This window comes from Eucyclogobius newberryi, unplaced genomic scaffold (assembly GCF_026437365.1).
Source record: "Eucyclogobius newberryi isolate DKJ021-1_F unplaced genomic scaffold, fEucNew1.0.hap1 SCAF_21, whole genome shotgun sequence".
Taxonomy (NCBI): domain Eukaryota; kingdom Metazoa; phylum Chordata; class Actinopteri; order Gobiiformes; family Gobiidae; genus Eucyclogobius; species Eucyclogobius newberryi.
In genome coordinates, this window is record NW_027315846.1 from 29,363,172 (window position 1) to 29,379,855 (window position 16,684).

Consider the following 16,684-nt stretch of genomic DNA (forward strand, 5'->3'; position numbering starts at 1 on the left):
TTAATCTGGTGACCTTGGGGGTCCAGTGGGTAAAGTGTACTTTTCCTATTTTCTTAATTCCTACGGCCACCACACCAGACATTTCCAGACCCAATGTGATGCATTTCCTTAATAATACTAAAGTCAGCGTTCATTCATAAGTACTCTGACTTGACAGAGTTCTAAATGTATTTAGCAGTAGTGACACACAGATTTACACAGATTATCAGGTTGTTCCAGGGCTCTTTTCTTTACTTTTTTACATTGTTTTGGCTGATGTGTCTTTATGGATGTTTAATCCATGGTAACGCTTCAAGATTTAAACTACACAGATTTTCATTGAAACATAATGAGATAATATATCTAAAGGAAGACCAGACTCCACTGATTCATTTTCTGCAGTTTTAAAATGTAAAAAAAACCTTGGAGCAGGTTCTCAGAAAAAGAGACTTTTTCCTCTTCACTTTATGCTGAGTTCCGTTTGTCCTCAGAGGTCAGAACTCGGACCTTGGAGAGAAGTTTTCTCAGAGTTTCTGTTCCAGTGTCAAGTCGGAAAAACAGTGAGCAGTGGATTACAGTTTATGAACATTAACGACTCAAAACAAGTGAAACAAACCACTGAAACAGGAAAGTGCTCAAATCAGATTAAATGTGGGTTCAATTTAGTTCATTTATGAACCCGGACAGTGTTATTACTTTTACAGTTTATAAAGCATTGTCTGGGTGGGAAATTTAGCATTTGTTGACATTTGCAACATTAGCATTAGCATTAGCACAGAGCATTTAAACGTGCAGAGGCTCAACAGAAGGAGTAGCTTCACAGACACCAGGGGGCAGTAGGGAGAAACTAAAAGTAAAATAGTACTATCAATATTTGACCTGTCGAATGTTAAACCTAATCCAAAAGCAAGAGCAGACATGTTGGATCAGACCCGGTTTAGGCCCGGTTCTAATCTCGGGGAGACATGACCATTTTAGGATTCAATTGTTGTTCATCACATTTTCTGAAAACTATTTTAAAAGTAAAAAAAAACTCTTTACTCGCTGGATATTGTAGTTTATTATTCTGTAAAGATCATATTTTATTAAAACACTGATTTGTTCAAAACAGACACTTGTGTGAGGCCGATGTCTGAAGTTTGTTTTCTTCTGTCAAATAAACTCTAAAATAAATGTCTTTTGTTTGTACAGATGTTTTATTTCACACACATTAGAGCGAGTCTGTCGGAGCGCACAGAGACACTGAGGAGTCATAAGTCCTGAGACTAAACCCAGGGACCAGAGAGTGAGTGAATGTGATGTTGAAGGTGTGGAGGAGGATCAGTCGCTCAGAGGAGACTGTGTAGAAGGACAGAGAGCCAGCAGGACAGTCCACAAACACTGCTACTGTCCCACGAGAGGAGGACAAGGGCTGAGGGAGGAAGGTGTGTTTGTTATTATGACGAACAGAGAAACCATCTTCAGAACAGACCAGACTCCAGGACTGATCATTGCCTCCAAACAAACTGTCATAACTGTCTCCTTTCCTTCTGATTCCTCTGTAAGACACTGATATATTAACCCATCCACTCCACTGGACCTCCCAGTAACAGCGACCAGTCAGACCAGTGTCACACAGAAGCTGAGGCCAGTGATCAAATCTGTCCTGATGATGTGGATACAGCTGCTTCTCTCTCACACGTGTCACCTTCTTGTTGTTGTCAGACAGTTTGAGTTCTCTCTGAGCTGTGTTTGGATCCAGAGTGAGATCACAGAAATCTGATGGAGAGAAGACACAACACAGCAGCAGTTAGTCCCCTGTGCGTCTCAACATGTGGAGACACACTTTATTAGGATTTCAGGATACAACTATTTGACTCTATTTATTCTTCAAATGTACAGGATTTAATTGATTTATGACTCTCATTTCTATATTTATTTGTTGCACCAATCCAGTGTGTTTCATGTTGAGTGTAAGAGTTGAATTGTCAGTAGTTTGTTGGTGCAGTGGACAAAGTAAAGCTCAGTGTGACGTCACTACACACATTGCTTCACTCCTCAGTGCTTCATGACACACACTTTCTCCTTTCAGATGTCTCTATATGAATCCACAGTCACTTGTGCTTGTGTGTAGACAGTCCTGTGCTGAGTCAAACAGCTGTGTCTGTGTCAGTGGCTTAAAGATGGGCTGCAATGTTATTTGAAATTGTGCTGTTAAGTCCTCGTTGGCCGTTAGTGTCCAAGTCTTAATATATTCAGATACTCTCCTTCACCCGGAAATGTGTCGTCACACCGTGACACTGTCCAGCCAACACTGAGGACATTTACACTGAAGTGGACAGCGAGAGGGAACAAAATACAACTAAATCCTCGTCAAGTGAGCAGATTTCAACAGATGATGAACCTCATATGTTGAAGAACATGTCCTGCCTCGTGTATTTGAGCTAGAGCCTCGTCAGACCATGAAAATAGAGCGGATGAGAATGACGATGAGGAGACGAGAATGTGCTGCTGCTCAACGCTGCGGACTCTACATTATACCAGGAAGTTGAATGGACCGGTGTGTGGTATAGTTTTCTGAATAACTTGTCTGGGAAGTCAGTGCGCGTCCTCTGGGAGAGCCCGGTGCAGCGCTGTGCTCAGAGCAGCGCTCATAGCAGTGCATCCGCGGCGATCCACGGCCGCAGCTGGATGCACTGCTGTGAAATTTCGCTCTGTTTAGCACATTTCAGACGAGAACAATGAGGATGATTTTGCAACCGCTCTTAAAGCGTTCGGTTACCAAGGCGGTTGCTATAGCGTTTTCTCGGGTTTTTCTCATTTGTCAAAACTAACCGTCTTCGTTGTGAAAAAATGAAAGCTATATTCCACTTATTAAAAAACATTGCAGCCCATCTTTAAAGGTCCCATAACATGCAAAATCAACTTTTCAGAGCTTTTAACCTTCTTACATTGCTATTTGTGCTTCATATATGCCCAGAGTGTTTTCTTGATTGATTCCCGCAGTTTTTAGCTATAGTACGGACTATCTCTTTTCCTCGAATCTCCAAACTGACGGGCGGTGGGGCAAGACCGCGTCGTAACCCCAGGCACGCGTCACCATACCCCCAAAGTAGACTCGTTGATCTGAAGTTCTATCGTTTGTCACTCACTCGCGCGGCGGGAGCGGCGCACGGCGGAGCTGACAGCTGTGGGGGACACACCGCTCTCTCTGAGACTACGTCACGGGTTGGGCGGGGCACACACGCTCTCTCTGAGACTACGTCACGGGTTGGGCGGGGGAGCCAGATCGCTCTTCACAAGGGTGGGGGCCAATATCAAACCAAGCCGTTTGCATTTCCGGGTTGGTGAGGGGGTCCAAGGTCTGGGTGATATTTCTTAACTATTATGTTAAGGGTGTTGCACAACACTTATTATTATCAATGATACACTTAGGATAGACTACGAAACGTGAGAAAAAGCTTGTTATGGCACCTTTAATAACTCTGTGTTCAGTGATGGACACAGTCTGAGGCCACGCCCACAGAAGAGAGAGCCAATGAGAAAACAACAGTAAAGTCTGTTCAATCATAAGAATCATGTGGAGTATTAAAGTGCTGTTTGTGTCAGAAATAAGATCATAAAACTAACCAGTGTGAAATGACTTAAGTCAGACTTACATCTCCTGATGGGATTCATCCATCGTTCTCCTTTGGGCCTCAGTCTGAAAGAAACACACACATCAGTGTTTTTCACAGAGGATTTTCACTTCATGTGAGATTAAAGGTTTGTTCTGTAGAAGCTGACAGAGGTTCTCAACCTGTGGTACACGCCCTTCAATGTTTATGGATCATTTAGATCTGTAAGTGTGGGTTTTATGTTTTAGTCTGGAGAAATGTCCCTGTTTAAAACAAAGTCTATTAAATAATCTGTAACTCAGGTTTAACGGAATAAAAAAAACAACTAAATATTTAGTCTGTTTTTATTACAGTGACCCACAGGGCCAACAGTGACTCAAGGGGCCCACAATGACCCACAGGGCCAACAGTGACTCAAGGGGCCCACAATGACCCACAGGGCCACAATGACCCACAGGGCCAACAGTGACTCAAGGGGCCCACAATGACCCACAGGGCCAAAATGACCCACAGGGCCAACAGTGACTCAAGGGGCCCACAATGACCCACAGGGCCCACAGTGACTCAAGGGGCCCACAATGACCTATAGGCCAAAATGACCCACAGGGCCAACGGTGACTCAAGGGGCCCACAATGACCCACAGGGCCAAAAGTGACTCACAGGGCCCACAATGACCCACAGGGCCCACAGTGACCCACGGGGCCCACAGTGACTCACAGTGACCCACTGGACCCAGAGTGACCCACAGTGACCCACGGAACCCACAATGACACAGTGACCCACGGGGCCCACAGTGACTCACGGGACCCACAGGGCCCACAGTGACCCACAGAACCCACAGTGACCCACGGGGCCCACAGTGACTCACAGGGCCCACAGTGACCCACGGGACCCACAGTGACCCACTTGACCCACAGTAGCCCACGGGACCCACAGTGACCCATGGGACCCACGGGGACCACAGTGATCCACGGTACCCACAGTGACCCACGGGACCCACAGGGCCCACGGTGACCCACAGGACCCATGGTGACCCACAGTGACCCAGTGACCCATAGTGACCCAAGGGGCCCACGGGACCCACAGTGGTCTACAGGGCACACAGTGAACCACGGGGACCATGGTGACCCACAGAGACCCAAGGGTCCACAGTGACCCACAGAGGCCCAAGGGTCCACAGTGACCCACAGTGACCCACGGGACCCACATTGATCTACAGGGCACACAGTGACCCACGGGGACCATAGTGACCCACAGAGACCCAAGGGTCCACAGTGACCCACGTGACCCACAGGGCACACAGTGACCCACGGGGACCATAGTGACCCACAGAGACCCAAGGGTCCACAGTGACCCACCTGACCCACAATGACCCTCGGGGCTCACAGTGACTATGGCAATTGGTTTTTAACAAAGAAAAACAAATGGTAAACTTAATGAGTAACTTTGAAATAACATGAAACCAACGTTAAACCAATATTTGCTCCAGTAGACAGACCTAACACTGGTCCATACCATAGTGAACACACTGTTACCTGATATTAAAGGTCCCATAACATGCAAAATCGACTTTTCAGAGCTTTTAACCTTCTTACACTGCTATTTGTGCTTCATCTATGTACCCAGAAAGTTTTTTTGATTGATTCCCGCAGTGTTTAGCTATAATACAGACTATCTCCTTTCCTCCAATCTCCAAACTGACGGGGGGTAGACACAAGACCGCGTCATAACCACAGGCACGCGTACACATATATACATATACATATACATATACATATACATATATATATATATATATATATATATATATATATATATACATATACATATACATATACATATATATATATATATATATATACATATACATATACATATACATATACATATATATATATATATATACATATACATATACATACATATATATATATATATATATATATATATATATATATACATACATATATATATATATATATATATATATATATATATATATATATATATATATATATATATATATATATATATATATATATATATATATATATATATATATATATATATATATATATATATATATATATATATATATATGTATATATATATATGTATGTATATATGTATGTATATATGTATGTATATATATATATATATAATATATATATATAATATATATACATATATATATGTATAGATCTATAGATATATCTGTTCTGCGTACGCTGTAGAATAAACACCAGATTTATTTAGTCTCAAAGTAATGTTGATCTGAAGTTCTATCGTTTCTCACTCAGTCGCGCGGAGCTGCGCATCGCGGAGCTGACAGCTGTGGGGGGACACACTACGTCACGGGTGGGCGGGGCACACATGCGCTCTGAGACTACGTCACGGGTTGGGCGGGGGAGCCAGATCGCTCTTTGCAAGGGTCGGGGCGAATATCAAACCAAGCCGTTTGCATTTCCAGGTTGGTGAGGGGGTCCAAGGTCTGGGTGATATTTCTTAACTATTATGTTAAGGGTGTTGCACAACCCTTATTATTATCAATTATATACTTAGAATAGACTACAAACGTGAAAAAAGCATGTTATGGCACCTTTAACCTGTAAATAGCACTCTTAGGTGTTACAAATCTCAGTGAGGACAGGTCCATACCTGAGAGTGTCCAGTGTGCAGTGGGGGTCCTCCTGTAGAGCAGACAGGAGCTTTACTTACTCCTGTGTCTCCTGGATGGTTGTAGCTTAGGTCTAGTTCTCTCAGATGGGAGGGGTTGGACCTCAGTGCTGAGGCCAGAGAAACACAGCCTTCCTCTGAGACCAGACAACCTGACAGTCTGAGGACACATATTATTCTAATCAGTCAAGGACATTTAATCCAAATTACGCAAATAACAAGTCCTCTATCTTTATTTCACTTTATGTTGTTATTTTCCAATATAACCACCAACAAGTTATGTAATAATAGTGAATAATATTAATCTCTCTGACCTGAGCTGTTCCAGTTTACAGTGAGGACTCTTCAGTCCAGCAGATAACATCTTCAGCCCCGAGTCCTTCAAGTCATTGTGACTGAGGTCCAGGACTCTCAGACTCTCAGACTGGGAGCTGAGGACTAAGGACAGAGCTTCACAGCTTCTCTCTGACAGGTCACAGCTGCTCAGTCTGGAGAGAGACAACATTGTTTATGTAGAAGTTGAATCCAGCCATTTTCTGTTAAACAAAGGTTACTCACAGAGCTTTGTTGGAGGCTTTGACCACTGGCAGCAGCCTCAGGAGAGCTTCCTCTGAAGAAGAGTATTTTTTCAGCTCAAATTGGTCCAGATCTTCTTCTGATGACAGTAAGATGAAGGCCAAAGCTGACCACTGAGCAGGAGACAGTCCACCTTCTGACAGACGTCCTGAACTCAGGCACTGTTGGATCTGCTCCACCAGAGAACGCTCATTCAGTTCATTCAGACAGTGGAGCAGGCTGATGCTCCTCTCTGCAGACACATCCTCATTCAGCTTCTTCTTGATGTATTTAGCTGTATTCTGATTGGTATCGGAGCTACTTTCTGTCTGTGTCACCAGACCTTGTAGAAGGACCTGATTGGCAGACAGTGAAAGACCCAATAGGAAGCGAAGGAGCAAGTCCAGGTGTCCATTTGGACTCTGTAAGGCCTGGTCCACAGCTGTCTGGTGAAGGTGCCTTAGTTTTCTTTTCACACTGAATATTGTCGACTTCTGTGTTTTCTCTGAGAGCAGGTTGATCCCAGTGTTGATGAAGGTCAGATGGACGTGAAGAGCTGCCAGAAACTCCTGCACACTCAGATGGATGAAGCAGTAGACCTTGTCCTGGTACAGGCCTGGCTCCTCTCTAAAGACCTGTGTGAACACTCCGGAGTACACTGAGGCCGCTGCAGCGTCCAGCCCACACTCGCTCAGGTCACTCTTGTAGAAGATCAGATTTCCTTTCTGCAGCTGCTCAAAGGCCAGTTTTGCCAGAGACTCCACCATCTTCTTGGTCTCTGGACTCCAGTGTGGGTCTGTCTCAGCTCCTTCTTCATACTTGATGTTCTTGACTTTGGCCTGAACCACCAGGAAGTGGATGTACATCTGAGTCAGGGTCTTGGGCAGCTCTCCTCTCTCTCTGCTTTTCAACACATGCTCCAGGACTGTGGCAGTGATCCAGCAGAAGACTGGCATGGCTTCTGGACATCTTGATGTGGGACATGATTGTGTCAGCCTGGTCTCTGAACCGCTTCCTGAAGTACAGCTCCTTCTGTGGGTCAGTGAACCCTCTGACCTCTGTCACCATGGAGACGCACTCAGGAGGGATCTGATTGGCCGCCGCAGGTCGTGCGGTTATCCAGAGGCGAGCAGAGGGAAGCAGGCTCCCCCTGATGAGGTTTACCAGCAGCACGTCTACTGAGACAGACTCTGAGGGGTCAGTCAGGGCCTTGGTTTTGGTGAAGTCCAGAGGAAGTCTGCACTCGTCCAGACCGTCAAAGATGAAGAGCACCTGGAGGTCTTCAAAGCTGCAGAGTTCTGCTTGTGTTTGACTAAAGAAGTGACGAACAAGTGTCACCAAGCTGAAGCTTCTCTCCTTCAGCACATTGAGTGCTCTGAAAGTGAACGGGAACAGCAGCTGTATGTCCTGGTTGGCTTTGCCTTCAGCCCAGTCCAGACTGAACTTCTGAGTGAGCACTGTTTTCCCGATGCCAGCCACGCCCTTTGTCAGCACTGTTCTGATTGGTCCTTTTGTGTCAGCTGGGCCTTTAAGGATGTCTTCACATGTGATGGCTGTCTCTGCTGGGTCTGGTTTCCTGGAGGCTGTTTCCATGTGTCTGACCTCATGTTCCTGGTTGACCTCTGAAGACCCTCCCTCTGTGATGTAGAGCTCTGTGTAAATCTGCTTCAGAAGGGTGGGGTTTCCTGCTTTAGCGATGCCCTCAAACACACACTCAAACTTCTGCTGCAGGTTACACTTCAGTTTACGCCCACAAACTCCAGAATAAGTCCCTGAATAAAGACAACAGACACAGCCCTGAGTCTCAGAGAATATAAAATGACTGTGAGCACCTTGTTCAATGTGTTAAATGGTCCTACTTCTCCACAGACGCTCAGCCAGCTCCTTCTGCTTCATCCTCCTCAGGAAGTTCAGTGTGATCTTCAGAACAGCCTCACTGCTGCTCCTCTGCTCTTCATCCTCATCCTTCAGAGGCTCTAAGCATTCTGGGTAATCTGTAGTCAGAACCTTGTGGAGCTTTTTCAGCTCCTTCTGGACAAAAGTGAAGATGTCCTTCTCCAGAAGCTGAACAGACACATTATAAACAACACAAATGCAGTCAGGTCTGTGTGAAACAAGTTCTCATTCATCCGAACATTTACAAACTTTAGTATTTGACAGACCTTAAATACGGAGTCCAGCTGTGTCTGGTGGTGCTGACCACTAGAGACCTCGTGACCCGGCTGCTCCACTCTGTCAAAGAGACTAAATTAACATTTATTCTTGTGTCAGTGCTATTGTAGAAACAGATTCAGTTGTAGTCATCTGGACACTGTTTTTAGAAAAGCAAGACATTTTGACTTACATCCAAGAGTCATTGTCAATCTACGGATTTGGTCCGAAAACTTAAATATTTATCCTACTCTGAATAAGCCCCTCCCACTCGTCAAAACATCCTGATAATTGTCTTTACTGTTTACAGTTTCACCTTAACCTACTCATATTTGCTTACCCTAACTGCCCTGCACTGGCCATAGAAATCCTATTGTTAGCTTCTGCGGCTCCTCAATACTGATGAGTACTTGATTAGCATCAGAATGACCATGGCTGATGCCGCCCCATGGCTTCAAAATACTACTATACACTACCGGTAGATTGATACATAAAGCTGTGCAAAATGTAAACAAATAGAAAAACAGGACAGACTATTCTCAGGAGGCTCCGCCCAGTGGTCAGGGCCTACTCAGGTTAGGATCAATACTTGAGTTCTCAGACCAAATTTGTATCTTTAAGAATGACTCTTGGAGGAGAGTCAAAATGTCTTGTTTTTCTAAAACCGTGTCCAGATGATACAACTGAAACTTTTCTACAATGGAACACTCCTAGGCCGCCTGGTCAAACTTTTAGAAAACATTGGATGTCATATCACTTTTATGTGGACGACTCCCAGTAAGAAATAGTTCCCTGGCGCCCGTCCTGAACTGTTTGGATGATGTCAAGGCTTGGCTGGCTGTGGAAAATGGAAATTGTGGTTTTTCAGCCAAACAAAGCAGTTGATTTTAATTTAGAATTGGGGTCTCACCAACCCTACATCACGTTTACAGCCACCAACCTTGGCGTCATCATTGATGGAGATTTTAAGCTTGACAAGCAGATCAATGTGGTGGTTAAATCTATTTTTTTCACCTTCGGCTTTTATCTAGACTCAAATGGGTTTTATCTTTTAGTGACCTGGAGCGGGTGATCCATGCTTTTATCTCTACACGTCTTGACTTCTGTAATGCACTGTACACTGGGATCAGCCAAGCTAACACGCTAACAAGCTAACAAGCTAACCTGTCACGCTTACAGTTAGTGCAGCACGACTTGTAACGGGCCCACATGGTAGAGAACATATTACACCTCAATCATTTTAGAGTTGATTTTAAAATGTTCTTGTTTGTTTTTAAAGTGCTTCATGGCCTGCCCCCCGTGTACATTTCAGACCTCAGTGTCCCCTACACTCCTGCGCTCGCTGAGGTCTGAGGGCCAGTTCCAACTTCTTCAACAACGAGACTCAAAAGCCGAGGCGAACGAGCCTTTTCTGTTGTTGGCCCCAAACTTTGGAACGCTCTTCCTCCCACTCTTCCTCCTTCAGTTGATGCTTTTAAATCTTGTTTAAAAACGCACTTTTATTCACTGGCATTTGACCCGGCATGAGAATTGTGTGGTCCTCCAACCGTCTTTTATTATTTTTGAATATTTCATATTGTTGTTAATTTATTTTTATTTTGTTTGTACGTTTTTATGTAGTTTTATTTTAATTTTTTAACATATTTTGCTTGTGTTTATTTTGTACTCGGTGCAGCACTTTGGAGACAAATGAGGGATTACACCGACTTTCAGTGCAATTGTTTTCAACACCAATAAATACATGTAAATCATGTTGATGTCCCATAGACCGGTCACTCCTGAAGGACTCACAGCTGGGGAATTCTGCAGAAGATTCTGGTTTGTGCTGGAGTCTGGTGAATTTAAAAAACAATGAAACATTTTTTTGGGATTAAAAACACTGATTTAGAAGACAATTTAGATGAATCACACATTTTCTCTCTAAACTGAAATAGTTGAAGTAAACACTTGAAAAGCCAGAGAAACTGAGCAGCACCAACATCCCCAGAACGCTGATGGTGAACTTCTACAACTGTGCCATCAGTTCTGACCTGACCTATGGATTTTTAGTTTGGTTCTCCAACGTGTGGTAAAAACAGCTTGGACTTCTCTCCCAGAGATCAGTCCCATCTACACCAGCCGCTGTCTGAAGAGAGAGCACAACCTCCTGCATGAGCCACACCACCAGCTCTACACCTGCTCCACCTGCTGCCCTCAGGGAGAAGGTACAGGTCCAAACATACCAGAAGCACCAGACTGAGCAAGAGCCTGTATCCTCCTGCTGTGAGGGTGCTGAACAGTGGCCCCTCCCCTCTCTGGACAAGAACCACACCCACCAACACAATAACAATCATGAACCTCCACATGTCTGACTGTATGTCCTTGAAATATTCAACAGAATTACTCAAACTGTATTTTATTTAACACTACAGACATTAAATCATGTATTTGTCAGTTTGCTATTTGAACAGAAAAGCAACAACAGCATTGCCCAGTCTGCACCTAAAGATGTTTTATTATATAATTAAATCAATGTCATAGATTTCTCTGGAACATTGTAACTTCAAAGATCTTTTCTCAAAATGCTTTCTCCCACAGAGACATAAAGATCAGCCTAAAGTAGCACCTACACACACCAAACGTTACAAACTTGGACTTAACATGATTTTGACTAATCGTACACAAGGATTTTTTTGAAAGTTTAGACTCCAAGAAATGAAGCAAAATTTGAATTTTTACACCACGTTTTCAGAAAGATCCAGTAGATCAGAAATCCAAAAACACGTCTGTTTAAAAAAAATAATAATCTGACATGTCAACAAAATGAAGCAAGAAATTTGGTTCTGACCATTTTCCCAGAAACTGATCAAACTGATTCAAACTGATATCTGTAAAGTCTTTTTTTCTGTCCTCTTCACCTGCAGCGTCTCTTAACTCACATTTACTCAAAAGAGGTGATTATGTGGTAGTTGCAGCTCACTTCCAGATCCTTATCATATCAAGCAGTGCTTTAATACCTATGATGTAATTATTATATCCCATAACACACAGATGAGACTCACGGCTCTGTCCTGAAGGTTATTGGTTCATACATAGACCTGTGACTCCTGAGGGACTCACAGCTGGGACCAGGTTCAGACCGAGGATGTTTCTGGTGGATCCTGGTAAAGAAAAACACAGATTAAATGGAAAAGATTAAAAGCATTTGACTTTGACTTAACTCCAGTTACTCCTAAAACAGTCCTATAAACACACATCAATAATCAGATCTAATGATTGTGTCTGACTTACTGTGGATCATGTTTGTTTTTAAAGTCAATGATTCGTCCAATGGAGCGTTCACTTGTCACTTCTCCCCTGCTGGTGGTGGGAGGTACTGCGTCCTCTCTGTGCTCTCTCTGATCCATGCTCAGTCCAGAGTCCTACACAATGACATCACACTGTTTAACCCCGCCCACTCATCACATGGTTTATTTATTTCTCCATAATATTCAATATGAAATGGCACATTACAAATACAAACAACAAACATATAAGTCTAAAATAAGTGTGTACATTTCTGTTGTTCTGGTTGTACATGTGTGCTGATCTGTCACATCAAACTAAAGGACAAACAAATGAACAGGTTGTTTACTTGTCCTTATATTGAAATAAACACAGACTACATGAGCCATCAGCCTGTTCTGTGCAGTCTGCACTTTAGTCAAGTGTTTCATCTCATGGAGCCTCAAGAAAACACATTCACATCAAACTGTAACATATGAGATTCAAACTGAACTAAAACCAGTCACAAATTCAGTGGGAACCAAAAGGACCAAAACAGGACCATTTATTTGGGTTTAGAGGAAGTGACAGCAGCAAAGTCCTACACTGCCCCCTACAGACACAAGTCAAGTTCTACAGGGAAACGATAAACAACAACAACTGATATTAGACAATTATGAGTGAGGCAAAATCTACAAATAGGTCAATAATCTAAACAGAACTATGACTAACAAATGTAAAGTTACGTAATAAATACATTCAGCACTCATTATAAATAATTACCAGTCAAACCAATCTGAAGTTTTAATTAAACTAATGATATAACAAGGGCTATAACCAGGAAATAAACCAACGCCTAAACCAAGACTAAACCAGGACTAAACCAGGACTAAACCAGGACTAAACCAAGACTAAACCAGGACTAAACCAGGACTAAACCAGGACTAAACCAGGACTAAACCAGGACTAAACGAAAACTAAACCAGGACTAAACCAGGACTAAACCAGGTCTAAACCAGGTCTAAACCAGGACTAAACCAGGACTAAACCAGGTCTAAACCAGGTCTAAACCAGGTCTAAACCAGGTCTAAACCAGGACTAAACCAGGACTAAAGCCAGTGTTGAATCTAATCAAAGTAGTCAAACCTGAGCGGATCCAAAGAGTCCAAAGTGTCCCAGAGAAAAGTGTGCGGCTGGAGGAAGAAACCTGTTTGTGTGTTCTTCCTGGAGTGACTCAGAGCCGCTCCTCTATTGGCTGTGGTCCAGGTGGGCGGGGCTTCACACAGGTGAGTGACAGGAGGTTACTGCTGAGGACACAGATATGGCAGGACCTGAAGGCTTTATTAGACAGGTGAAATGGGGAAGAGAGAGGAGGGAGGACATGCAGCAAATTGTCGTAGCCGGGATTCAAACTCACAACACTTTGCTGCATATGTGCTGCCGCCTAAACCACTCCAGAGTATTTGTTTTCACTTTTCACTTTTGACTCGTGGCTGAAAACACGTGAAGACTCATATTTTAGAACATTTTCACATCAGTTCATGGTTTAGTTTCTTTGGTGTTGCTCTGAAAGCTTCTCCAAACTGAAGAAAGGTTGAAGAAAGAGCAAAAGTCTCCATAGTTGTGGTTTCCTCCTCTGTCTCTCCTCCTCCTCGTACGTCAGTTATTGAGACACATTTTCAGATGAGAGTTGATCCTATCGTTTGGACGCTCTGACTCTCCAGTTTGCTCTCAGCTGGTGCAGCCCTCCTCCGCCCCATCAGCACCTCTCCAGAGCTCATCTTCTCATATTTGGACCTTCTCTTCCTTCACCAGTGTCTAGAGCTACTGCAGATTGTGGCCTGTTTATTATTCTGCAAACAACAGATTTGATTGACGGACAGAGAGCCAGCAGGACAGTCCACAAACGTGTTGATGGATTTGCTTTTCTGACATGTTGAAGACGCTGTCACGTTTAAATATATAGAGTGGTTTTAGAACATCCAGAGCTCTTCAGTCCCAGATTCTTTAGTGTAAAGTGTGAAACAAACACAAAGTGAACTAAACCAGTGAGAACACAAAACAAGGAGCAAAGATCTCATCATTACTGGATTAGAAACAAAACATCACAGCTTTGCAAGAGCCGCAGCTGGAGTCGATGAAGGTGAAGCTCCTCCTGAGGAATTACAGACACTTCAACAACAGATTTAGATATTTCTGAACAGTATAAACATAAATGTGTAAATGCACAACATCTCCAGTTACATACTGTCCCAAGCAAGGATCGTAGAATGAAACCATCCATTGTGATTCAGCTGGAGTCAAAGAAGCAAAAGATTGACCTACTGCGACAATCTAGAGAACTAAAGGCACAAGAGTCGACATGAATCAACATTTAACCAAGAAAAATACAGAAGTGGCTAAATGTGGACGCTTTCTCAGGAAACGAGACAAAAGACAAGCGACCTGGACAAGGAATGTGAAAGTTTACATCTGACACAACAAAGAACTGGACAGAGACACTGAGGACAGAGACACTGAGGACAGAGACACCGAGGACAGAGACACCGAGGACAGAGACACAGAGGACAGAGACACTGAGGACAGAGACACTGAGGACAGTGACACCGAGGACAGAGACACAGAGGACAGAGACACAGAGGACAGAGACACTGAGGACAGAGACACAGAGGACAGAAACACTGAGGACAGAGACACTGAGGACAGAGACACTGAGGACAGTGACACTGAGGACAGAGACACAGAGGACAGAAACACAGAGGACAGAGACACTGAGGACAGAGACACAGAGGACAGAGACACAGAGGACAGAGACACTGAGGACAGAGACACTGAGAACAGAGACACAGAGGACAGAGACACTGAGGACAGAGACACTGAGAACAGAGACACTGAGAACAGAAACACAGAGGACAGAGACACTGAGGACAGAGACACAGAGGACAGAGACACAGAGGACAGAGACACAGAGGACAGAGACACTGAGAACAGAGACACTGAGAACAGAGACACAGAGGACAGAGACACTGAGAACAGAGACACTGAGGACAGTGACACCGAGGACAGAGACACAGAGGACAGAGACACTGAGGACAGAGATACTGAGGACAGAGACACAGAGGACAGAGACACAGAGGACAGAGACACTGAGGACAGAGACACAGAGGACAGAGACACAGAGGACAGAGACACAGAGGACAGAGACACTGAGGACAGAGACACAGAGGACAGAGACACAGAGGACAGAGACATCTTAGCTTAGCTTAGCTCCGTTCGGCTCCAGTGGAAAACTCAGCGGCAAAAGTGACAATAAAATCAGGAAAACTAACACCAAACAACCATAAAAACACACCCCGCACGACCCACACAGGTCAAGAAATACAAAACAACACCGAAAAATAAACCAGGGAGGCCGACAAAAACGAGCTAGCCGAGTTAGCCGCGAGCTAGCGCAGGAACAAACAACACAACATAGCAGGGATTGTATCTTGTGACTTCTTACCCATGAGGACCCGGGGGCCCTTTCTTTTCGTCTGTGGCATTTGATAGATGTAGTAGTGGTAGAATCATAAGCTCTGGAGAAAATCTGGAGAAATGAATGAAATGTCTCCGAGGAACACGTAGCTGCTGCTGGATAAGTGGCTGAATAAGTAGCCATGTGCTCCCAGCTGATTGGTCGAAAAATAACAACATTGCATAAGGTGACGCCTCGAGCGGAGAGCTGTAAATAGACCAGAAAACTTCAAATTTTTAACAGCTCATTGTATACTTTTAAGACAACCAATAGTGTTATCTGAAGCACTTCGTGGAATCAAGCTAGAACGGGGCTCAAGCCTGACCCCGGACATCCAGGAGCCGTGGACCCCGCGGGGGGCAGGATGGAGCAAAGACCCTCCCGGGCAGCACCCAACCGGGTCACCCCCGAGGAACCGGGCCCCAGCCGCCCAGTCACCGATCGAGCTGCCGCCAAGAGGCTGAGAGTGCTGTACCGGGCCACCGACGCTGAAGAGAGGCGGAGCGAGCGTACACCCCCGAGCCGACCCCCCAGCGGCTAGCCGCGACGGGTTGCCAGTACCCACGGCCGAGGCGCCCGGGGCCCCCGCCCGAGCCAAACCCACCCAGACCAAGGGGGACCGGTCCGAGGCCCGAACCCAGGGGCGGGCACCGCCGCGGTGGTCGACCAGATGCGGAACCTGCTGAGGGCGCTCAATTCCGAAATGGGGAGACATCTGTTCAGCACGATACCAGGCCGATACCAGGCCGGCGCCCCCGTAGCCGCGGACAGAGCCGACCCGGCGTTCCGAGCCACACCAGTGCCATCGGGCCGGTCCAGAGGAACCATACAGGGGGTGTCCACCGGTCGTCCCGGACCTCACCCGCTGGGATGCGGGAGAATGGACCTGCCTGAAGATCACGCTGGGTAATGTACTGCCCCCGGGAAATAGCGAGGCGTTCAAGTATCAGGTCCTGTTGGGTCATCTGC

At 44.9% G+C, this 16,684-nt stretch overlaps 1 pseudogene; it reads right to left on the bottom strand.

The window, feature by feature from the left end:
- Positions 1-1,015: 1,015 nt before the first annotated feature.
- LOC140370226 (protein NLRC3-like) lies at positions 1,016-12,426 on the bottom strand (annotated as a pseudogene).
- Between the last annotated feature and the right edge of the window lie 4,258 nt (positions 12,427-16,684).